This window comes from Sceloporus occidentalis, unplaced genomic scaffold, assembly GCF_023333645.1.
Source record: "Sceloporus occidentalis isolate IW3139 unplaced genomic scaffold, rSceOcc1.0.p SCAF_130, whole genome shotgun sequence".
NCBI lineage: Eukaryota > Metazoa > Chordata > Lepidosauria > Squamata > Phrynosomatidae > Sceloporus > Sceloporus occidentalis.
Window position 1 is genome coordinate 2,613,414 of NW_028317110.1, and position 25,850 is coordinate 2,639,263.

A 25,850-nucleotide genomic window follows, 5' to 3' on the forward strand; every position below is an offset into this window, starting at 1 on the left:
ATTGATCCCACAGGTCCCCCCAGGGTTATATACGTGTGTATGCATTTGCTAACACTGTGGGTATCACACTGGGAAAAAAAGGGATCATTAAAACATATTTCACTTTGTACATGAAACATAGCAATGGGAATCAAAAAAAAAAAGAAACATAGGAATAGAGTTTGACTGCAGACTCGCATCTTCACTCAGGAGTCGGGATAACAATATGCCGATCCCATTCATATCTATATTCCCTTACTGTGTTAACCGCCACCACTCAGTCAGGACATACAGCTACATGCCATGGATTTGATGTTTTTATATCCGGAGCCATCTTGGTCAGTGGCGTAAGTACAGGGGCCGACCCTGCGACTGCTTGTCTTCTCGTGCCTTTTTTACACCATTTTGAACCCTTAATCACGTCGCTTCTTTAAATGTCACTTTATTACTCTGTTAGATTATCTTGATTAGAGTCCCCAAGGGTTTTGTTTATACTTGGCGTTCTCTTGGCAATATATATATATATATATAATTATAATTATATATATATATATACTCTACCATTCAAAAGTACGAGGTCACATAGATCTGTCTCTCTTTTTGTAAGAAAACGAATGTTGTCTATTAAAATGACATGAAATGCATCAGAAATACAGCACAGGCATCATTAATGTTATAAATGACTGAATGATTGTAGCTGCGTTCCAACGGCACGTTGTGTTTAATCCAAGTTTAAATTTAAAAGGCTAATCAATAATTAGAAAACCCCTTTTGCAATTGTTACAGCTAGACATTTATTTTCCAAATGACCCCACATTTTAGAATGGTAGTCTGTGTGTGATATATATATATGTGTGTGTGTGTATATACCGTGTATATATATATATATATATATATATATATATATATATAATCACACACTACTGTTTCAGAATTATATATTGACATCATAACTGTAAGCGTTGTCTAGCCGGCTTGTCGCTGAGAGTTCCGAGCCCCGCCCTGCTATTGTGATGTAACAGATGTGCCACGCCCTTCTACTGTGACATAGTGTAGGTTATAAAAGCACTGGCCGTTAGGCCAACAGATGCTTTTGTAAGCTGACAGTACAAGATGAGGAGCATAGCTCTGGTTTTCGTTGTTACTGTTCTGATCCATGTGATCTTTACTTTGGAGATTTACACAAATAGCTGGGCTGTGCACATACCTGATGGCTCTGTAGAGGCAGAACGTATTGCACAGAAATTCGGTTTCATCAACCTTGGCCAGGTGGTGCTTGGCAGTGATTTCTACCATTTATCTCATCGTGGCATTCAAAGGAAATCCTTCAGCCCTCACTGGGGTAGAAATATTCAACTGAAAAAAGAACCCAAGGTTAGCTGGTTTGAGCAGCAGACGCTGAGGAGAAGGGAGAAAAGACAGCCTAGTATGGTTCCCACAGACCCCCTCTTCAGCTTGCAGTGGTACCTGGGTAAAAATCTTGACTTAGGCATCCAGACTGCTTGGAACCGTGGATATACCGGACGAGGCGTGGTGGTGACCGTTCTGGATGATGGGCTTGAAAAGGACCACCCCGATCTCGCATTAAACTATGATCCGGAAGCGAGTTATGATTTTAATGACGACGATCCTGACCCTCAGCCCCGATATAACTCATCTAATGAGACCAACCACGGGACCCGCTGTGCAGGCGAGGTGGCTGCGGTTGCCAATAATGATATCTGCGGCGCTGGAGTAGCATACAACGCTAGAATAGGAGGTGTGCGAATGCTGGATGGGATAGTCACAGACTTTGTTGAAGCTCAGTCGTTGAGTTTGAACCCACAGCATATTGACATTTATAGCGCCAGCTGGGGTCCCACTGATGATGGAAAGATACTGGATGGACCAGGAGTGTTGTCTTCTGAGGCTTTTTACAAAGGAATACTAAATGGCCGCCGTGGCCTTGGATCTATCTTTGTTTGGGCATCTGGAAACGGTGGCAGGAATGACAACTGCAACAGTGACGGCTACTCCAACAGTATCTACACTGTTGCTGTTGGGAGTGTCACAAATCATGGAACAGTCCCTTGGTACAGTGAGGCGTGTGCATGCAAACTTACAAGCACTTACAGCAGCGGTGGTGGTGAGGAAGAGACTTTTATCACCACTGATATACGCCACACGTGTACAGATAAACACACCGGGACTTCAGCCGCCACTCCACTTGCTGCCGGGATCCTTGCTTTGGCATTGGAGGCAAACCCAGCTCTTACATGGAGGGATATACAACATATCGTGGTAAGAGCGTCCAGTCCTGCCCACCTAATGGCTGACGATTGGGTCATAAATGGAGTGGGAAGAAAAGTGAGCCACTTTTTCGGCTACGGACTCTTGCATGCTGGACGAGTAGTGGAGCTGGCCGAAACATGGGAGACAACGCAGCCTCAAAGAAAGTGCCTCATAACAATTGTGAGCACCCCTAAAAGAGTGCATTCAGATCTGATTTTGACTTACAATGTCACTGCCTGTTCTGGGTCCCCCAATCACATAACATCCCTTGAGCATGTCCAAGCCCAAATGACCCTCAGCTACAGTCGCAGAGGTGACCTGGAAATCTATCTTACCAGTCCTATGGGCACCCGTTCTGTGCTGATGGGCAAGAGACCACATGATACCAGCACTGATGGGTACAGAGATTGGTCCTTCATGACCACACAATCTTGGGATGAAAATCCATTGGGCCTTTGGACCTTAGAATTTAGGAACAGAGGAAGCTACACCAACCACGGATTTCTACATCACGTCACGTTGATTTTGTACGGGACAGATGAACACATGATGTCCAGGAAAATCAAGAAGTCTGTCATGAGAAAGTGTCTGAGGCGGGATAGAAATGGGTCGTGCATAGAATGTTTGGCACCATATTATACCTTTGGAAAGCTCTGTCTATCTTACTGCCCTGCCAAATACTTTAAGTCTACGCAGAGAGCGGAGGTGTCAGAGCCCAGCAGCTTTCACCTTGTTCGTTCTTGTGCCGCTTGCCACCCATCCTGCTTTACGTGTAAAGGGTCGTCTGCCAATAATTGCACTTCCTGTTCCCCTTTATACGAATATAATGGAAAAGACAACTCATGCGTAAGATCTGACTCCCCAAGTGTAGACTTACAGAACGCCTCATTCATCCGGATCCCTCAAACAACATTAGTGGCAGTGATAATGAGTGCGGCCATTGTAATGGTTATGGGACCGCTGGTGGTTTTCATTCACTGGTATCTACGAAAAAGATCACGAGTAGACCCCAGTCCCGTCTGATGGGCAACCACCGTGCTCTAAATCAGATCTGGAATCTGCGCAGGGAGGAGATTTCCTTTGCTTTTGAACACTGATGAGGACAAATTCAACAAGGGAGAGTAGAGACCCAACCTGACGCGGATAGCACTGTTACACCAATAAAATTCCTTTTACTATTTGGCAAAAATACCTTTTCCTTGCTATATTTTACAAATTTAGATTTTAAGTACCTGGAAATTTTATGTTGAATAATAAAACAATTAAACCGTGCTCGCATGCTTGAAGGAAAAGCTTAGACCGATCTCAGATTTCATATCTTGTGTGGATTCCAAAACAAGAATCAAGCATTCTATAGCAATGCACATTGATTAAAGATTGGAAATACATCATTTTTATGTGACTTAATGTCACCACTGACATGTTTGGTTTTATTTTGCATTTAAGTGACTTAAAAGTTATGTAATACCCCAGATCCTTACATCACAATATAGAACGGAAAAGAAACACCTTCACGAGTGGGTAGGTCTTAAAAAATGAATATGAAATAAATTACAGTACCCTACAAATCTTGCTGCTCCCGCAGATCAACACTCCTCATAAGTGTTATAACAAATGATGTATAGGCAAAGGTCGGGGCGCATAGATATGTGGGAAAAAATAAAACAAATATAGTGTAATAAGTTAATACGAAAAAAATAAAAATAGAGATGTTTGTTGCACTCACAAATGTATTAGAAATAGAAAGCTCGTCAAAAATCCATACTTTCTTTCGTCTTAGGAGCTTCTGTGTAGAAGATAAGAAACGAAATAGTGCAATAAAAAAGATATTGTTTAATGAATATAGATTAAAAACTTACAAACAAGTAGGCATAACAACTGGGTTATGCGTAAGAGCAGTGTCCTTTATAAAGATAAGTGGATGATCATCAAGTCCATGTAAAGTCCAGGTTTTCAATAGTTGTAAAGTTTTCCAAAATATCTCAACGCGTTTCACCAATTCTGGCTTCCTCAGGAGAAAATTTAAGAAATCAATCTGTATCCTGTCTGTGTTTTCGCGGTTCTTTTAAAGGTCCCGGCTCGCCGTCTTGTTCTATTTGCGTCATTTCGACGTCATCACGTTTAGTCTTTTTTCTTTTTTCTTTTCTTTTTTAATTCCTCAGGATGAAATAACGGCAGATGTTGTGGAACCCTCTGTTTCATTCTGTCAACGGGACTCGTAGTCGGCAGTATTCGTAAATCGGTAAGTGTGTAAAATAGATTTATACAGTTAAAAACATGACATATAGAATGTTTTTCATTTAACTATCTTTTCTAGTTACAGGGATATATCGGCAGAGCATCAAGGGACCAACAGAAGGAAAGACAGACAGGCTGATTCAAGATAGAAGACATCTGTGTATGTGGTTTGGCATCCGTCCAAACCTCAATAGGCAAGTGAAACAATGTAGCAACTTAGTAACAATATTAATTGGTACCAATTTAAAGATCCAATGTATTCAGTGAATGTATTTTTATTTTCTTAGGAATCTATCCTGTTGGACAGAACTCCCACACGAAAGAAGACATAAGAGAGAGATGTAGAAGAAAGTATTCTGATTGTACTCTCGCTAATTGATTAATTGAATGCTGTCACGATTATGTTACTGATATCCATCTGTTCTGTGGTTGAACAATTAACCTTCAGATGGAACAAACATGGTGTAAAAATGATGTTATTAAAAGAGAGAAATCTTGTAAAAATATTGTTTAAAAATCATGTGTATAAAATCGTGTATATAAAAAGTATATGAATAAAAACGCTTATATGCAATTTTAATTAGTATGTGTGATAAAATATGTTGTAAATAAAAACTTAATAAAATAAATATAATTTAAAAAAGAAAAAATAAATTTTGATTGTTTGAAAAGGGAATTAATACACAAAAAATGAATGGATTCACAAAAAAATGGATATATCGAATTCTACATTCAATCCGTCTTTCTTGTAGGTTTGAAATTTATATATCCATTCTGTTTCTTTTCTGTATAGCATATCTTTTACATCTCCTCCCCGCCAGTGGGGGGATACTAAATCTATCCCTATTACTTTAAAATCGGAAAACGAGAATTTATTACATTTTATACAGTGTCTTGGGACATCTATATTCATTAAACAATATCGTTTTTATTGCACTATTTCGTTTCTTATCTTCTACACAGAAGCTCCTAAGACGAAAGAAAGTATGGATTTTTGACGAGCTTTCTATTTCTAATACACTTGTGAGTGCAACAAACATCTCTATTTTTATTTTTATCCTTACATCACATACAGAAAAATATTTTGTTATATCTTACAGAAAATATATTTTGAGCATGAATGTCTATGTGTAAGGGTGAGTGAGCATTGATAAAGTATTATATATTGGAAACAATATTTATTTTATTCAACAATCGTTTTGCTTCAGATAATAAACATATAGACAGTGTTATGAGAATCCACACGAATTCCGTACACAAAACAGATAAATGAAAAAGCGACAGATCACGAACAGTAGCGTAATCGCTGCCAGGAATAAAGATGGCGGGTGCGCATTGCTATTGGGAGGACGTGTCATCAGTTCTGACCAATAATGAGCGAGCATTCAGCCGCTAGAATGCGTGGACCAATCCCAGCGCTCTTTTCTCGCCAGTTGAGCAGGAAGCCGGAAGCGACGTTGTGTCAGAATGCTGTGAGGGACTCCGGTACGAGTGACAGGACATGAACCCGCTCCTGCTCCCTGTGTGTTTGGGGTTCGTGGTCGCCCCGCCGGTACAGAATGCCAAGGAGAGCCGGTTTAGTGAGCAGGTGACCGCATGCCTTTATGTTTAAATGGGCCGGTGTTGGGGCTCTTGGAAGTCTGTAGTACCGCCAAATACCTTTATTCTGCATCCGCGCTACCGGCTGTCACAGGTTTCACCTGCACATTCACACTCATTTGTAATGTTCGTGTTTGCGTGAATTAGTAATTATATGGCGTCATTAGAGCTCATTTATGTCATAAGAGAACTGAAACATGGTACATGCTAACAGGGAGGATAAAAAGGAAGGCCGTAGGCCGTAGACTATAATAAAAGGGGCATAAAAAGTGATTTTTTTTTGAATTTTTATAAACCCTACATCTTAAAGTTTTAAGACTATTACATTCCTCTTAGGATGTCCTCCTTCTAATAGGAATGTTTTGCTATAATTCTTGTGTCCCGGAGTAACACGAGCACTTTGTATGGTCAGGAGATTGTTGTGTACACCCGTGTAGTTTACGGTGTTGCCGTGTTGTTACTGTTATGTCGGCCGTGTGGAGATGTATGCGGGTCCGCGCCTGTGTGCGCCGCTGGAGATAGCGGTTTGTGTGATCATTAGAGGAGGTTCTGGGTCCCTGACCGTTATTCACAGTTAGTGTGCCAGAAGGGGTCCGCGATGTGTCTGTTCCAGATATTCTATTATAGTGCTTGTTTTTTTTTCCTTCTTTTAAGGATCGACATTATTATGTATCTCCAGTGCTGAGTTTACTTTTGTTTTGTTTTACTATGTTCTGTGGTCAGTATGGCTAGCAGGTAATCTCTTTAGTGCCGACAGATTATACTTCCAGGAGGTCTGCCCTTTCCCATCTTTCTCTGGGTTTAGATGAAGAGCTGGTATTCTTTTTTGGTGATTTTTAATGGAATAACTCTTGAGGCTCTTTATCTCACCCATCTTTCCTGCGTTCCAACGGCACGTTGTGTTTGCTAATCCAAGTTTAAAAGGCTAATCAATCGTTAAAAAAACCTTTTGCAATTGATACATGAAAGTGACCCCACATTTTGGGTCTTCTAATCGGGGTCGTCTTCTAATCAGACCTCAAATAGAGGTCTGATTATGAGACTAAGATCCAGATCCCCCGCACCGCTGCAGGGGACCTGGATCCTCCTGTCTCCCCCCCCATACACACACTTACCGGTGCTTCCTGCTGTGTTGCCGGGGCAGCGATCCGCGTACACAACGTCCGCTGCAGCCGGAAGGAGGTGTGGCTAGCAGCGGGGGTTGTCTGCGTCCGTCGCGTATACCTTCCCCGGCTGTCAGAGATCAGAGTTCCTCGCACCGGTGCGGGGAACTCTGATCTCTGACAGCCAGGGAAGCTATATGAGACGGACGCAGACAAACCCCGCTGCCAACAAACCCCGCTGCAGCGGAAGGAGATGTTAACCCGCTGCCCCGGCAAAACAGCAGGAAATTGGAAGCACCGGTAAGTAAGTAAGTGTGTGTGTGTGTGTGTGTGTGTGTTAAATGGGGGCATAGGGCATTTCTGGAATGCCTTATACCCCTATATGCCACTCTGGCACTTAGGGGGTGTGACAGGGCCAGGCTAGCTGGCTCATGTGTCATATGAAGTTTAGCCGGGTCACGGAGCACTTTTGTGTCCGGTTCTGTATACCGTGACCCGGTAATATATTATATTGTGTTTAGTGTGTAACCGGCCCAGAGACTGATGTGGATTCAGCCCCAGCCTTCAAAGAGACGATCCTATAATCTGGCTGGGGCTCTTAATCAGCCAGCACAGCCCTGACTGCCCAGACGGCACCCGCACTACAGGGGGGATAACACAGGTGGGGGAACCCATTGTATTCTGTAATCCCCTCACCTGATACATCCCCTGTATACTGATGGGATTTGTGATGGGATGTGGCTGATGGGATTGGGGGCTGGGTTTTGTGTTCATTGAATTAAGGATCTATATAAATTTGGTTTGTTGTGCAATAAAGAGTTCTTCTTCTTGGTTTACTACGAATGGTGGTCTGGATGATCCGTGGATAGCTGAGTGCGATCCGTATGAGGGACTGACTGGTGATTCCTCAGCCCTCAAACAGGGGTACCCAGCCTTGGGTACGGTGACCCTGTAACATTGGTTGGCAGCGGTGGGAAGAATCCCACGACTTGGGTGAAATCCAAACCACCAACTGGGATTGCAGACGAGAGACACCGAGAGAGCTCCTGGAGGTTTGTAGCAAAGGAAAGGCTACTCTGATTGCGGACTGGAGAGAGATGGACCGGCACCAGGATGCCCCAGAGGAGAGCCTCGGACTGAGTGCTCTACAAAAGAACATTCTTTGGCACTTATCCCCGTACCCAGGAGGGGCTACATCGGATCAAGTGACGGCGGTGATTAAAATGTGTCACCAGGAACTAAGCCAGAGTGGGTCTGTATCTCCCAGACTAGGGGAACAGACCGCCAAAATATCATACCAGGATATGCAACCCTTCCGAGACCCAGAGGATGAGACAGACCGGGTTACAGCCGAGGTGTGTGAGCTGGAACACCAGCAATGGCAGTTAGAGTCTGCGCCTGCAGACTGGAGGGATGATTTCTCCCATCCCCACTTTGAAACTTACTGGGCACAATACTGGACAATGTGGGATATACGAGTTCCACTCCTGGGGGAGAACCCGTTGCCGGAGTGGGAAGAAGAATTGAGAGGTCTCATATATGCAGAGCTCGACCTCCAGAGCCGCTACCAGGGATTCTCCCAGCACTTAGCAGGTGAAGACCACAGCGACCCTCTGATGCTGTATAGCCCCGTCGACCCAGGACTGATATATGATGCCTTCCAATTTGACTCGTCCTTCGGAAGCCCCTGCCAGTATCGCAGGGATACAATCTGGGACAACCGTGCAGAAGTCCTGGTTTATACTATTCCCCCCGATCTGGAGGCTGTTATGGATTGCCTGGTCCAAGAGGAATGGCAGCTCGAGAGGGACTATAAAGAATTGCTGCGGAGAGTGGAGCTCCAGGAGTTACAAGGAGACTGGGAGCATGATACTACAACTTGCGGGAGTGGGACCGAGGTCCTCTTCACCTACTCCTCGGCCCCTGCCCTGGCGAGAAGAACCGAGGTCCTCGCCAGCAAAAAGAAGCGGAGGAGGAAGCCAAAAGCTCCGACCCAAGTCCTCACCAAACCCTTATCTATGCCCGTAGAAGCCAGGGCCCCAGATTGTCCCCCTGATTTCCCGAGTGTCCTGGAAGAAGCCCGGGTCACTGCCCCAGAGGTTCCCTATGAAGTCCCCGGTGACCCGGTAGAGGCACCATTCCCCGACCTAGCGAGGGCACCAGAGGGGCTGCCGAGTTCCCTGGGTCCTCTCAGTAGCCTGGCGCAGGCCCTGGTTCCTATCCCTGTGTTTTCCGAAGTGATCCCTGATTCCCCAAGTGTCCTGGTAGGAGCCCAGGTCACTGTCCCAGAGTGTTCCTCTGACTCTCTCCGTGCCCAGGCAGAGGCACCTGTCCCAGAGAGGAAGATCGAGGGTCTGCTTAACCCTCCCGGTGGTCCAGTATTGGCACCTGTCCCTGCCCCGGAGTATTCCCCTGGGTCCCCTGAGTACCCCGCAGAGCTGCTTAGCTCGCCCAATAACCCTGTAAGGGCACCTGTTCCTGTCCCAGAGTGTCCCCTAGGTCACTCCAGTGTCCCGGTAGAGGCCTCGCTTACTACCTCTACGTGTTTCCCTGGTTCCCCGAGTGCCCCCGGCCCGATCAGCAGGGTTTTCCTTCCATGCAACCGCCCTGGCTTGGCAGCTGCCCCAGACTCAGTTCCCAAGACTAGGGAGCAAGAGTCTCCAGGTGCCCCTGTTACCCTGGTGAGGGGGATAGCCATGTGCCCCCGGCTGAGCTGGGACCGTCCTCCAATTCACAGAGGACTACTGACTATCTTTTTGGGCAACCGGGGCCCTGGCCCACCTTCAATGGATGCTTCTGACAAAGGGGGCCATGAACTAAGGCCTGCACCTTTGAACTTTGTCCACTCGGACAGCCTGCAGCAGACCCGTGTGGATCTGCCTGGTCTGCCGGACCGTTGGTCAAGGGGGAGATCTGTGACAGGGCCAGGCTAGCTGGCTCATGTGTCATATGAAGTTTAGCCGGGTCACGGAGCACTTTTGTGTCCGGTTCTGTATACCGTGACCCGGTAATATATTATATTGTGTTTAGTGTGTAACCGGCCCAGAGACTGATGTGGATTCAGCCCCAGCCTTCAAAGAGACGATCCTATAATCTGGCTGGGGCTCTTAATCAGCCAGCACAGCCCTGACTGCCCAGACGGCACCCGCACTACAGGGGGGATAACACAGGTGGGGGAACCCATTGTATTCTGTAATCCCCTCACCTGATACATCCCCTGTATATGGATGGGATTTGTGATGGGATGTGGCTGATGGGATTGGGGGCTGGGTTTTGTGTTCATTGAATTAAGGATCTATATAAATTTGGTTTGTTGTGCAATAAAGAGTTCTTCTTCTTGGTTTACTACGAATGGTGGTCTGGATGATCCGTGGATAGCTGAGTGTGATCCGTATGAGGGACTGACTGGTGATTCCTCAGCCCTCAAACAGGGGTACCCAGCCTTGGGTACGGTGACCCTGTAACAGGGGGTTAAAAAGCATATTATGGGGCAGAGTGGCATATAGGGAGGTATAAGGCATTTCACCTCCCTATATGCCACTCTGCCCCATAATATGCCTTTTAACCCCCTAAATGCCAGAGTGGCATATAGGGGTATAAGGCATTTCTGGAGGCAGAGTGCTCTATACAATGCCTTTTAACTCCCTTAATTCCACTCTGCCTCCTGGAATGCCTTATACCTCCCTATATGCCACTCTGCCCCATAATATGCATTTTAACCCCCTAAATGCCAGAGTGGCATTTAGGGGTATAAGGCATTTCTGGAGGCAGAGTGGCACATAGGGGGTCAAAAGGCATACCATGGGGCACAGTGGCATATAGAGGGTTAAAAGGCATATCATGGGCCACAGTGCCATATTGGAGTGGCAAGCCTGGGGGCAGATGTGCGTAACTGGGGGACAGGTTGGAAAATACAAGGAAATAAAAACAAAAAAAATATTTTTCTCAATCATAGCTTTATAAAAAAAATAGTTTACATGAATTAACATTTTCTGGTAAAACTTTTTTCCTTTAGGGTCGTCTTATATTCAGGCTTTTTCTTTTTTTCCTAAATTAATATTCAGATTTGGGGGGTCGTCTTATAATCAGGGTCGTCTTATAATCGAGCAAATGCGGTAGTTAGATTAGATGGAATTATTATTACCCTTTATCTGTTCAGAGAAAGAAATTAAGATGCGCTGTACAATTAAATTGGAGCAGTTAACACATTAGTAGTTGAGAACCCTGCATGTGAGCCATTATCACCCTTTATAGCATTTTAAACAATTGCTGTGTTTTAGGGAGTGACAGATGAATGATTAAATGTTAAATGGTTAAATGTCCAATGTAATAAGATGTTTTGTGTTTTTTTCTGGAGTCAAACTAAGTGAAATTATATCTTTTTTTTTTTTCCCCTACGGAATGACAGCACTGGGTCAGTGTTCATAGGAATAAAACGTAGATTTTGGTACACACATACTTAGTACAGTCACAGGTTCTAAGAGTCAGATTAAGTGAAAATATAGCTGTGTGCTAGAGAATGACAGATGAATCCCTATAGGGTATAATAAGAGAAAATAAGTTGTTTCACTGCCGAAACGCTGTGGCATATCCTATAGGTCGTCAGCACACATTTTCCCATTAATCTCTTCCGTGTCCCCATCTTCTTTCTTGGTCATCTTCTTCCTGATTTCTGCTCGGCTATGCTGGCTGGCGAAAAAGGTATGAGGACATTGAGAGTGTGATAGTGAATGGAGCACTAATAATAATAATAATAATAATAATAATAAAAACAAAAACAAAAAAAAAACCCTGAATCTCATCCAAACCGAAAGGTGCAGGAAAGGAAAAATTGAAATTGTGTCCAAATCATTTTTGGTCCATGTACTCAAGTCTAGTTAAACATTCAGTGATTAATATGCCCCCTTTAACTGCCTTGTATTGTATTATAAAAAATACAGCATGCTTTTTTTGGATGAGGCTGGCAGAGATAGTTTGAGTTTGGTAGAATTATGAATATTATGTGTTTTATTAATTTCATTATAAAATAAAAAATTAAAACCCCCTATATTATAACAGAAAAGTGTTAATTGGTTCTCTGCCTTAATAATCTTATTATTATTATTATTATCTTTTATTTATATAGCGCCAACAGTTTACGCAGCGCTTAATACAATACATAAATTCAAGGGGTCTGACGAGACAAACCGATACATTTGGTGGAGAGGACCCTGCAAGCTTACAATCTTGAGGGAATGGGGTGACAAACATAAGGCACAGAGGAAGGGTGAGAGGTGGTGTGGGGGTATCAGTGATGGGGTGAGAGGTAGTATGGTGGTCATGTCAATGACAAGGAAGTTCTAGAAGCTAAGATGGTAGATGGTAGTAGAAGTGTGGATCAGGGGGTCGCGGTGGATGGAATCTACTTGGTTTTTGCCAAGGCGTTTGACTCGGTTCCACACAATAGGTTAGTATTCAAACTGAAGGAAATTGGCCTAGATGCAAATTCTTGTTCTTGGGTAGAACATCGGCTTAGAGGTAGAGAACAGAGAGTTGTTATAAATGGTAAATTTTCAAGCTGGTCAAAAGTGGTAAGTGGTGTCCCTCAGGGTTCTGTTCTGGGACCAATTTTATTCAACATATTTATAAATGACCTGGCAGGAGGCATTGAAAGTCATGTTTCTGTGTTTGCAGATGACACAAAACTAGGTAAAGTTATACAGGGCGAGCAGGATATTAATGTGCTGCAGAGGGATCTAGATAGACTGGGGGACTGGGCACTCAAATGGCAGATGAAATTCAATGTAGATAAATGTAAAGTTATGCACTTCGGGGTAGCGAATGCACAAGCAACCTACACCCTAAACGGTAGTGAATTAGGGGTAATGACAAATGAGAAGGATTTGGGAATTGTTATAGACAACAAACTAGGCAACAATGTGCAGTGTCAGTCTGCGGTTGCTAAGGCCAGTAAGGTATTGTCGTGTATAAAAAGGGGCATCAAGTCGCGGAATAAAGATATAATTTTGCCTCTGTATAAATCAATGGTAAGGCCGCACCTTGAATATGCTGTGCAATTTTGGGCGCCTTTTCTGAAGAAGGATATCATAGCACTAGAAAGGGTGCAGAGGCGGGCTACAAAATTAATAAAAGGAATGGAGCAATATAGTTATGAAGAAAGGTTAACTAATTTAAATCTGTTTAGTTTAGAAAAACGTCGCCTCAGAGGGGATATGATAGCATTATATAAATATATTCGGGGCCAATACAAACCATTGTGTGGAAATCTGTTCATAAACAGGACTATGCATAGGACACGTGGTCATGCATTTAGACTGGAAGAAAGGAGATTTAGACTAAAGCAGAGGAAAGGGTTTTTTACAGTAAGGGCAGTAAGGATGTGGAATTCTCTGCCTGCAGAGGTAGTTTTATCAGAGTCTGTACAGACGTTTAAACTGCAACTGGATGGATACCTGGAAAAACATAATATTCAGGGATATAATCTTTAATTATGGGGAAACAGCTTATTGATCCAAGGAGAAATCTGACTGCCATTTTGGGGTCAAGAAGGAATTTTTTTCCCTGGTTAGTGCAAAATTGGAAAGAGCGAAGCCAGGGTTTTTTGCCTTCTTTTGGATCAAACAGCAACAAATTAACAGATATAGGAAAGGCTGAACTTGATGGACGCATGTCTTTTTTCAGCCTATGTAACTATGTAACTATGTAACCGGAGCAAAAGTGGTAGATGTGTTAATTTTTGCGTTTTAATCTAGGATGGTGGCCATTGAATCGAAATATCCTCTAGACTGTAAGTTTACGGACCGGTCTCTATTTACTTAACGTAAATGATCGTTTTTAATCTGTCAGTTCTAGTTTTGTCAGACTCTGAATGTATGGACTATAGGAATATATTCTAAATATATATTATATTATAAATAAAAGATAATATTCTTGATGTTTTTCAGCACGGAAACACGATCAGCACGGTCAAAGTGACAGTGTCCAGCTTACCGTGGAATGAGGAGAACTCTGGTCTCGTATATATATAAAGCTTCCGCATGAAGAGGACGTGTTGGCGGGTCACCGCCTGTTACCAGCCGCACTAAACATGTCGGTGTTTTAGCAGCAATCAAACGAGGGACTGGATTATAAACAAAACCGAACAACAAATACAGTGGTTTTTTTTTAACGTATTTATTTCATGCTTCTAGTGCCGTTCTGTACACCCAGTGCCCTCCGCGCGGTCTGCCATCTGTACCTCATCTCAAGGAGCTGCCGTGTTTGTGAGGGCGAAATGTTCACCATAAGCAGACATGGAAGTAGTTAACCCATTAAAACGGATAGTCGGCATAGAAAGTATAAATCAAGCTATTATGTGGCTTTTGTTTATATTATGACTAAAGATCTGAACAGTTTTCAATTATTACAGATTAAATGGAATATATGTATGTACTACATGTCTGTGCATAGATGTATAATAAATGTATGAAACGGATCAGGATTTTGTGTAGTTTTTCTCCTTAATAAAATTCCATGAACCCTGGTTGTGCCTCTCTCATCATGGAGGACATCCTTATTGATCCCACAGGTCCCCCCAGGGTTATATACGTGTGTATGCATTTGCTAACACTGTGGGTATCACACTGGGAAAAAAAGGGATCATTAAAACATATTTCACTTTGTACATGAAACATAGCAATGGGAATCAAAAAAAAAAAGAAACATAGGAATAGAGTTTGACTGCAGACTCGCATCTTCACTCAGGAGTCGGGATAACAATATGCCGATCCCATTCATATCTATATTCCCTTACTGTGTTAACCGCCACCACTCAGTCAGGACATACAGCTACATGCCATGGATTTGATGTTTTTATATCCGGAGCCATCTTGGTCAGTGGCGTAAGTACAGGGGCCGACCCTGCGACTGCTTGTCTTCTCGTGCCTTTTTTACACCATTTTGAACCCTTAATCACGTCGCTTCTTTAAATGTCACTTTATTACTCTGTTAGATTATCTTGATTAGAGTCCCCAAGGGTTTTGTTTATACTTGGCGTTCTCTTGGCAATATATATATATATATATATATATATATATATAATTATAATTATATATATATATACTCTACCATTCAAAAGTACGAGGTCACATAGATCTGTCTCTCTTTTTGTAAGAAAACGAATGTTGTCTATTAAAATGACATGAAATGCATCAGAAATACAGCACAGGCATCATTAATGTTATAAATGACTGAATGATTGTAGCTGTGTTCCAACGGCACGTTGTGTTTAATCCAAGTTTAAATTTAAAAGGCTAATCAATAATTAGAAAACCCCTTTTGCAATTGTTACAGCTAGACATTTATTTTCCAAGTGACCCCACATTTTAGAATGGTAGTCTGTGTGTGATATATATATATGTGTGTGTGTGTATATACCGTGTATATATATATATATATATATATATATATATAATCACACACTACTGTTTCAGAATTATATATTGACATCATAACTGTAAGCGTTGTCTAGCCGGCTTGTCGCTGAGAGTTCCGAGCCCCGCCCTGCTATTGTGATGTAACAGATGTGCCACGCCCTTCTACTGTGACATAGTGTAGGTTATAAAAGCACTGGCCGTTAGGCCAACAGATGCTTTTGTAAGCTGACAGTACAAGATGAGGAGCATAGCTCTGGTTTTCGTTGTTACTGTTCTGATCCATGTGATCTTTACTTTGGAGATTTACACAAATAGCTGGGCTGTGCACATACCTGATGGCTCTGTAGAGGCAGAACGTATTGCACAGAAATTCGGTTTCATCAACCTTGGCCAGGTGGTGCTTGGCAGTGATTTCTACCATTTATCTCATCGTGGCATTCAAAGGAAATCCTTCAGCCCTCACTGGGGTAGAAATATTCAACTGAAAAAAGAACCCAAGGTTAGCTGGTTTGAGCAGCAGACGCTGAGGAGAAGGGAGAAAAGACAGCCTAGTATGGTTCCCACAGACCCCCTCTTCAGCTTGCAGTGGTACCTGGGTAAAAATCTTGACTTAGGCATCCAGACTGCTTGGAACCGTGGATATACCGGACGAGGCGTGGTGGTGACCGTTCTGGATGATGGGCTTGAAAAGGACCACCCCGATCTCGCATTAAACTATGATCCGGAAGCGAGTTATGATTTTAATGACGACGATCCTGACCCTCAGCCCCGATATAACTCATCTAATGAGACCAACCACGGGACCCGCTGTGCAGGCGAGGTGGCTGCGGTTGCCAATAATGATATCTGCGGCGCTGGAGTAGCATACAACGCTAGAATAGGAGGTGTGCGAATGCTGGATGGGATAGTCACAGACTTTGTTGAAGCTCAGTCGTTGAGTTTGAACCTACAGCATATTGACATTTATAGCGCCAGCTGGGGTCCCACTGATGATGGAAAGATACTGGATGGACCAGGAATGTTGTCTTCTGAGGCTTTTTACCAAGGAATACTAAATGGCCGCCGTGGCCTTGGATCTATCTTTGTTTGGGCATCTGGAAACGGTGGCAGGAATGACAACTGCAACAGTGACGGCTACTCCAACAGTATCTACACTGTTGCTGTTGGGGGTGTCACAAATCATGGAACAGTCCCTTGTTACAGTGAGGCGTGTGCATGCAAACTTACAAGCACTTACAGCAGCGGTGGTGGTGAGGAAGAGACTTTTATCACCACTGATATACGCCACACGTGTACAGATAAACACACCGGGACTTCAGCCGCCACTCCACTTGCTGCCGGGATCCTTGCTTTGGCATTGGAGGCAAACCCAGCTCTTACATGGAGGGATATACAACATATCGTGGTAAGAGCGTCCAGTCCTGCCCACCTAATGGCTGACGATTGGGTCATAAATGGAGTGGGAAGAAAAGTGAGCCACTTTTTCGGCTACGGACTCTTGCATGCTGGACGAGTAGTGGAGCTGGCCGAAACATGGGAGACAACGCAGCCTCAAAGAAAGTGCCTCATAACAATTGTGAGCACCCCTAAAAGAGTGCATTCAGATCTGATTTTGACTTACAATGTCACTGCCTGTTCTGGGTCCCCCAATCACATAACATCCCTTGAGCATGTCCAAGCCCAAATGACCCTCAGCTACAGTCGCAGAGGTGACCTGGAAATCTATCTTACCAGTCCTATGGGCACCCGTTCTGTGCTGATGGGCAAGAGACCACATGATACCAGCACTGATGGGTACAGAGATTGGTCCTTCATGACCACACAATCTTGGGATGAAAATCCATTGGGCCTTTGGACCTTAGAATTTAGGAACAGAGGAAGCTACACCAACCACGGATTTCTACATCACGTCACGTTGATTTTGTACGGGACAGATGAACACATGATGTCCAGGAAAATCAAGAAGTCTGTCATGAGAAAGTGTCTGAGGCGGGATAGAAATGGGTCGTGCATAGAATGTTTGGCACCATATTATACCTTTGGAAAGCTCTGTCTATCTTACTGCCCTGCCAAATACTTTAAGTCTACGCAGAGAGCGGAGGTGTCAGAGCCCAGCAGCTTTCACCTTGTTCGTTCTTGTGCCGCTTGCCACCCATCCTGCTTTACGTGTAAAGGGTCGTCTGCCAATAATTGCACTTCCTGTTCCCCTTTATACGAATATAATGGAAAAGACAACTCATGCGTAAGATCTGACTCCCCAAGTGTAGACTTACAGAACGCCTCATTCATCCGGATCCCTCAAACAACATTAGTGGCAGTGATAATGAGTGCGGCCATTGTAATGGTTATGGGACCGCTGGTGGTTTTCATTCACTGGTATCTACGAAAAAGATCACGAGTAGACCCCAGTCCCGTCTGATGGGCAACCACCGTGCTCTAAATCAGATCTGGAATCTGCGCAGGGAGGAGATTTCCTTTGCTTTTGAACACTGATGAGGACAAATTCAACAAGGGAGAGTAGAGACCCAACCTGACGCGGATAGCACTGTTACACCAATAAAATTCCTTTTACTATTTGGCAAAAATACCTTTTCCTTGCTATATTTTACAAATTTAGATTTTAAGTACCTGGAAATTTTATGTTGAATAATAAAACAATTAAACCGTGCTCGCATGCTTGAAGGAAAAGCTTAGACCGATCTCAGATTTCATATCTTGTGTGGATTCCAAAACAAGAATCAAGCATTCTATAGCAATGCACATTGATTAAAGATTGGAAATACATCATTTTTATGTGACTTAATGTCACCACTGACATGTTTGGTTTTATTTTGCATTTAAGTGACTTAAAAGTTATGTAATACCCCAGATCCTTACATCACAATATAGAACGGAAAAGAAACACCTTCACGAGTGGGTAGGTCTTAAAAAATGAATATGAAATAAATTACAGTACCCTACAAATCTTGCTGCTCCCGCAGATCAACACTCCTCATAAGTGTTATAACAAATGATGTATAGGCAAAGGTCGGGGCGCATAGATATGTGGGAAAAAATAAAACAAATATAGTGTAATAAGTTAATACGAAAAAAATAAAAATAGAGATGTTTGTTGCACTCACAAATGTATTAGAAATAGAAAGCTCGTCAAAAATCCATACTTTCTTTCGTCTTAGGAGCTTCTGTGTAGAAGATAAGAAACGAAATAGTGCAATAAAAAAGATATTGTTTAATGAATATAGATTAAAAACTTACAAACAAGTAGGCATAACAACTGGGTTATGCGTAAGAGCAGTGTCCTTTATAAAGATAAGTGGATGATCATCAAGTCCATGTAAAGTCCAGGTTTTCAATAGTTGTAAAGTTTTCCAAAATATCTCAACGCGTTTCACCAATTCTGGCTTCCTCAGGAGAAAATTTAAGAAATCAATCTGTATCCTGTCTGTGTTTTCGCGGTTCTTTTAAAGGTCCCGGCTCGCCGTCTTGTTCTATTTGCGTCATTTCGACGTCATCACGTTTAGTCTTTTTTCTTTTTTCTTTTCTTTTTTAATTCCTCAGGATGAAATAACGGCAGATGTTGTGGAACCCTCTGTTTCATTCTGTCAACGGGACTCGTAGTCGGCAGTATTCGTAAATCGGTAAGTGTGTAAAATAGATTTATACAGTTAAAAACATGACATATAGAATGTTTTTCATTTAACTATCTTTTCTAGTTACAGGGATATATCGGCAGAGCATCAAGGGACCAACAGAAGGAAAGACAGACAGGCTGATTCAAGATAGAAGACATCTGTGTATGTGGTTTGGCATCCGTCCAAACCTCAATAGGCAAGTGAAACAATGTAGCAACTTAGTAACAATATTAATTGGTACCAATTTAAAGATCCAATGTATTCAGTGAATGTATTTTTATTTTCTTAGGAATCTATCCTGTTGGACAGAACTCCCACACGAAAGAAGACATAAGAGAGAGATGTAGAAGAAAGTATTCTGATTGTACTCTCGCTAATTGATTAATTGAATGCTGTCACGATTATGTTACTGATATCCATCTGTTCTGTGGTTGAACAATTAACCTTCAGATGGAACAAACATGGTGTAAAAATGATGTTATTAAAAGAGAGAAATCTTGTAAAAATATTGTTTAAAAATCATGTGTATAAAATCGTGTATATAAAAAGTATATGAATAAAAACGCTTATATGCAATTTTAATTAGTATGTGTGATAAAATATGTTGTAAATAAAAACTTAATAAAATAAATATAATTTAAAAAAGAAAAAATAAATTTTGATTGTTTGAAAAGGGAATTAATACACAAAAAATGAATGGATTCACAAAAAAATGGATATATCGAATTCTACATTCAATCCGTCTTTCTTGTAGGTTTGAAATTTATATATCCATTCAGTTTCTTTTCTTGATAGCATATCTTTTACATCTCCTCCCCGCCAGTGGGGGGATACTAAATCTATCCCTATTACTTTAAAATCGGAAAACGAGAATTTATTACATTTTATACAGTGTCTTGGGACATCTATATTCATTAAACAATATCGTTTTTATTGCACTATTTCGTTTCTTATCTTCTACACAGAAGCTCCTAAGACGAAAGAAAGTATGGATTTTTGACGAGCTTTCTATTTCTAATACACTTGTGAGTGCAACAAACATCTCTATTTTTATTTTTATCCTTACATCACATACAGAAAAATATTTTGTTATATCTTACAGAAAATATATTTTGAGCATGAATGTCTATGTGTAAGGGTGAGTGAGCATTGATAAAGTATTATATATTGGAAACAATATTTATTTTATTCAACAATCGTTTTGCTTCAGATAATAAACATATAGACAGTGTTATGAGAATCCACACGAATTCCGTACACAAAACAGATAAATGAAAAAGCGACAGATCACGAACAGTAGCGTAATCGCTGCCAGGAATAAAGATGGCGGGTGCGCATTGCTATTGGGAGGACGTGTCATCAGTTCTGACCAATAATGAGCGAGCATTCAGCCGCTAGAATGCGTGGACCAATCCCAGCGCTCTTTTCTCGCCAGTTGAGCAGGAAGCAGGAAGCGACGTTGTGTCAGAATGCTGTGAGGGACTCCGGTACGAGTGACAGGACATGAACCCGCTCCTGCTCCCTGTGTGTTTGGGGTTCGTGGTCGCCCCGCCGGTACAGAATGCCAAGGAGAGCCGGTTTAGTGAGCAGGTGACCGCATGCCTTTATGTTTAAATGGGCCGGTGTTGGGGCTCTTGGAAGTCTGTAGTACCGCCAAATACCTTTATTCTGCATCCGCGCTACCGGCTGTCACAGGTTTCACCTGCACATTCACACTCATTTGTAATGTTCGTGTTTGCGTGAATTAGTAATTATATGGCGTCATTAGAGCTCATTTATGTCATAAGAGAACTGAAACATGGTACATGCTAACAGGGAGGATAAAAAGGAAGGCCGTAGGCCGTAGACTATAATAAAAGGGGCATAAAAAGTGATTTTTTTTTGAATTTTTATAAACCCTACATCTTAAAGTTTTAAGACTATTACATTCCTCTTAGGATGTCCTCCTTCTAATAGGAATGTTTTGCTATAATTCTTGTGTCCCGGAGTAACACGAGCACTTTGTATGGTCAGGAGATTGTTGTCTACACCCGTGTAGTTTACGGTGTTGCCGTGTTGTTACTGTTATGTCGGCCGTGTGGAGATGTATGCGGGTCCGCGCCTGTGTGCGCCGCTGGAGATAGCGGTTTGTGTGATCATTAGAGGAGGTTCTGGGTCCCTGACCGTTATTCACAGTTAGTGTGCCAGAAGGGGTCCGCGATGTGTCTGTTCCAGATATTCTATTATAGTGCTTGTTTTTTTTTCCTTCTTTTAAGGATCGACATTATTATGTATCTCCAGTGCTGAGTGTACTTTTGTTTTGTTTTATTATGTTCTGTGGTCAGTATGGCTAGCAGGTAATCTCTTTAGTGCCGACAGATTATACTTCCAGGAGGTCTGCCCTTTCCCATCTTTCTCTGGGTTTAGATGAAGAGCTGGTATTCTTTTTTGGTGATTTTTAATGGAATAACTCTTGAGGCTCTTTATCTCACCCATCTTTCCTGCGTTCCAACGGCACGTTGTGTTTGCTAATCCAAGTTTAAAAGGCTAATCAATCGTTAAAAAAACCTTTTGCAATTGATACATGAAAGTGACCCCACATTTTGGGTCTTCTAATCGGGGTCGTCTTCTAATCAGACCTCAAATAGAGGTCTGATTATGAGACTAAGATCCAGATCCCCCGCACCGCTGCAGGGGACCTGGATCCTCCTGTCTCCCCCCCCATACACACACTTACCGGTGCTTCCTGCTGTGTTGCCGGGGCAGCGATCCGCGTACACAACGTCCGCTGCAGCCGGAAGGAGGTGCGGGGAACTCTGATCTCTGACAGCCAGGGAAGCTATATGAGACGGACGCAGACAAACCCCGCTGCCAACAAACCCCGCTGCAGCGGAAGGAGATGTTAACCCGCTGCCCCGGCAAAACAGCAGGAAATTGGAAGCACCGGTAAGTAAGTAAGTGTGTGTGTGTGTGTGTGTGTGTGTGTGTTAAATGGGGGCATAGGGCATTTCTGGAATGCCTTATACCCCTATATGCCACTCTGGCACTTAGGGGGTTAAAAAGCATATTATGGGGCAGAGTGGCATATAGGGAGGTATAAGGCATTTCACCTCCCTATATGCCACTCTGCCCCATAATATGCCTTTTAACCCCCTAAATGCCAGAGTGGCATATAGGGGTATAAGGCATTTCTGGAGGCAGAGTGCTCTATACAATGCCTTTTAACTCCCTTAATTCCACTCTGCCTCCTGGAATGCCTTATACCTCCCTATATGCCACTCTGCCCCATAATATGCATTTTAACCCCCTAAATGCCAGAGTGGCATTTAGGGGTATAAGGCATTTCTGGAGGCAGAGTGGCACATAGGGGGTCAAAAGGCATACCATGGGGCACAGTGGCATATAGAGGGTTAAAAGGCATATCATGGGCCACAGTGCCATATTGGAGTGGCAAGCCTGGGGGCAGATGTGCGTAACTGGGGGACAGGTTGGAAAATACAAGGAAATAAAAACAAAAAAAATATTTTTCTCAATCATAGCTTTATAAAAAAAATAGTTTACATGAATTAACATTTTCTGGTAAAACTTTTTTCCTTTAGGGTCGTCTTATATTCAGGCTTTTTCTTTTTTTCCTAAATTAATATTCAGATTTGGGGGGTCGTCTTATAATCAGGGTCGTCTTATAATCGAGCAAATGCGGTAGTTAGATTAGATGGAATTATTATTACCCTTTATCTGTTCAGAGAAAGAAATTAAGATGCGCTGTACAATTAAATTGGAGCAGTTAACACATTAGTAGTTGAGAACCCTGCATGTGAGCCATTATCACCCTTTATAGCATTTTAAACAATTGCTGTGTTTTAGGGAGTGACAGATGAATGATTAAATGTTAAATGGTTAAATGTCCAATGTAATAAGATGTTTTGTGTTTTTTTCTGGAGTCAAACTAAGTGAAATTATATCTTTTTTTTTTTTCCCCTACGGAATGACAGCACTGGGTCAGTGTTCATAGGAATAAAACGTAGATTTTGGTACACACATACTTAGTACAGTCACAGGTTCTAAGAGTCAGATTAAGTGAAAATATAGCTGTGTGCTAGAGAATGACAGATGAATCCCTATAGGGTATAATAAGAGAAAATAAGTTGTTTCACTGCCGAAACGCTGTGGCATATCCTATAGGTCGTCAGCACACATTTTCCCATTAATCTCTTCCGTGTCCCCATCTTCTTTCTTGGTCATCTTCTTCCTGATTTCTGCTCGGCTATGCTGGCTGGCGAAAAAGGTATGAGGACATTGAGAGTGTGATAGTGAATGGAGCACTAATAATAATAATAATAATAATAATAAAAACAAAAACAAAAAAAAAACCCTGAATCTCATCCAAACCGAAAGGTGCAGGAAAGGAAAAATTGAAATTGTGTCCAAATCATTTTTGGTCCATGTACTCAAGTCTAGTTAAACATTCAGTGATTAATATGCCCCCTTTAACTGCCTTGTATTGTATTATAAAAAATACAGCATGCTTTTTTTGGATGAGGCTGGCAGAGATAGTTTGAGTTTGGTAGAATTATGAATATTATGTGTTTTATTAATTTCATTATAAAATAAAAAATTAAAACCCCCTATATTATAACAGAAAAGTGTTAATTGGTTCTCTGCCTTAATAATCTTATTATTATTATTATTATCTTTTATTTATATAGCGCCAACAGTTTACGCAGCGCTTAATACAATACATAAATTCAAGGGGTCTGACGAGACAAACCGATACATTTGGTGGAGAGGACCCTGCAAGCTTACAATCTTGAGGGAATGGGGTGACAAACATAAGGCACAGAGGAAGGGTGAGAGGTGGTGTGGGGGTATCAGTGATGGGGTGAGAGGTAGTATGGTGGTCATGTCAATGACAAGGAAGTTCTAGAAGCTAAGATGGTAGATGGTAGTAGAAGTGTGGATCAGGGGGTCGCGGTGGATGGAATCTACTTGGTTTTTGCCAAGGCGTTTGACTCGGTTCCACACAATAGGTTAGTATTCAAACTGAAGGAAATTGGCCTAGATGCAAATTCTTGTTCTTGGGTAGAACATCGGCTTAGAGGTAGAGAACAGAGAGTTGTTATAAATGGTAAATTTTCAAGCTGGTCAAAAGTGGTAAGTGGTGTCCCTCAGGGTTCTGTTCTGGGACCAATTTTATTCAACATATTTATAAATGACCTGGCAGGAGGCATTGAAAGTCATGTTTCTGTGTTTGCAGATGACACAAAACTAGGTAAAGTTATACAGGGCGAGCAGGATATTAATGTGCTGCAGAGGGATCTAGATAGACTGGGGGACTGGGCACTCAAATGGCAGATGAAATTCAATGTAGATAAATGTAAAGTTATGCACTTCGGGGTAGCGAATGCACAAGCAACCTACACCCTAAACGGTAGTGAATTAGGGGTAATGACAAATGAGAAGGATTTGGGAATTGTTATAGACAACAAACTAGGCAACAATGTGCAGTGTCAGTCTGCGGTTGCTAAGGCCAGTAAGGTATTGTCGTGTATAAAAAGGGGCATCAAGTCGCGGAATAAAGATATAATTTTGCCTCTGTATAAATCAATGGTAAGGCCGCACCTTGAATATGCTGTGCAATTTTGGGCGCCTTTTCTGAAGAAGGATATCATAGCACTAGAAAGGGTGCAGAGGCGGGCTACAAAATTAATAAAAGGAATGGAGCAATATAGTTATGAAGAAAGGTTAACTAATTTAAATCTGTTTAGTTTAGAAAAACGTCGCCTCAGAGGGGATATGATAGCATTATATAAATATATTCGGGGCCAATACAAACCATTGTGTGGAAATCTGTTCATAAACAGGACTATGCATAGGACACGTGGTCATGCATTTAGACTGGAAGAAAGGAGATTTAGACTAAAGCAGAGGAAAGGGTTTTTTACAGTAAGGGCAGTAAGGATGTGGAATTCTCTGCCTGCAGAGGTAGTTTTATCAGAGTCTGTACAGACGTTTAAACTGCAACTGGATGGATACCTGGAAAAACATAATATTCAGGGATATAATCTTTAATTATGGGGAAACAGCTTATTGATCCAAGGAGAAATCTGACTGCCATTTTGGGGTCAAGAAGGAATTTTTTTCCCTGGTTAGTGCAAAATTGGAAAGAGCGAAGCCAGGGTTTTTTGCCTTCTTTTGGATCAAACAGCAACAAATTAACAGATATAGGAAAGGCTGAACTTGATGGACGCATGTCTTTTTTCAGCCTATGTAACTATGTAACTATGTAACCGGAGCAAAAGTGGTAGATGTGTTAATTTTTGCGTTTTAATCTAGGATGGTGGCCATTGAATCGAAATATCCTCTAGACTGTAAGTTTACGGACCGGTCTCTATTTACTTAACGTAAATGATCGTTTTTAATCTGTCAGTTCTAGTTTTGTCAGACTCTGAATGTATGGACTATAGGAATATATTCTAAATATATATTATATTATAAATAAAAGATAATATTCTTGATGTTTTTCAGCACGGAAACACGATCAGCACGGTCAAAGTGACAGTGTCCAGCTTACCGTGGAATGAGGAGAACTCTGGTCTCGTATATATATAAAGCTTCCGCATGAAGAGGACGTGTTG

At 42.1% G+C, this 25,850-nt stretch overlaps 2 pseudogenes; both read left to right on the forward strand.

Moving 5' to 3' along the window:
* Positions 1 to 1,092: 1,092 nt before the first annotated feature.
* LOC149281612 (proprotein convertase subtilisin/kexin type 4 pseudogene) lies at positions 1,093 to 4,472 on the forward strand (annotated as a pseudogene).
* An 11,370-nt stretch (positions 4,473 to 15,842) lies between these two features.
* LOC149281613 (proprotein convertase subtilisin/kexin type 4 pseudogene) lies at positions 15,843 to 19,172 on the forward strand (annotated as a pseudogene).
* The last annotated feature ends 6,678 nt before the right edge of the window (positions 19,173 to 25,850 follow it).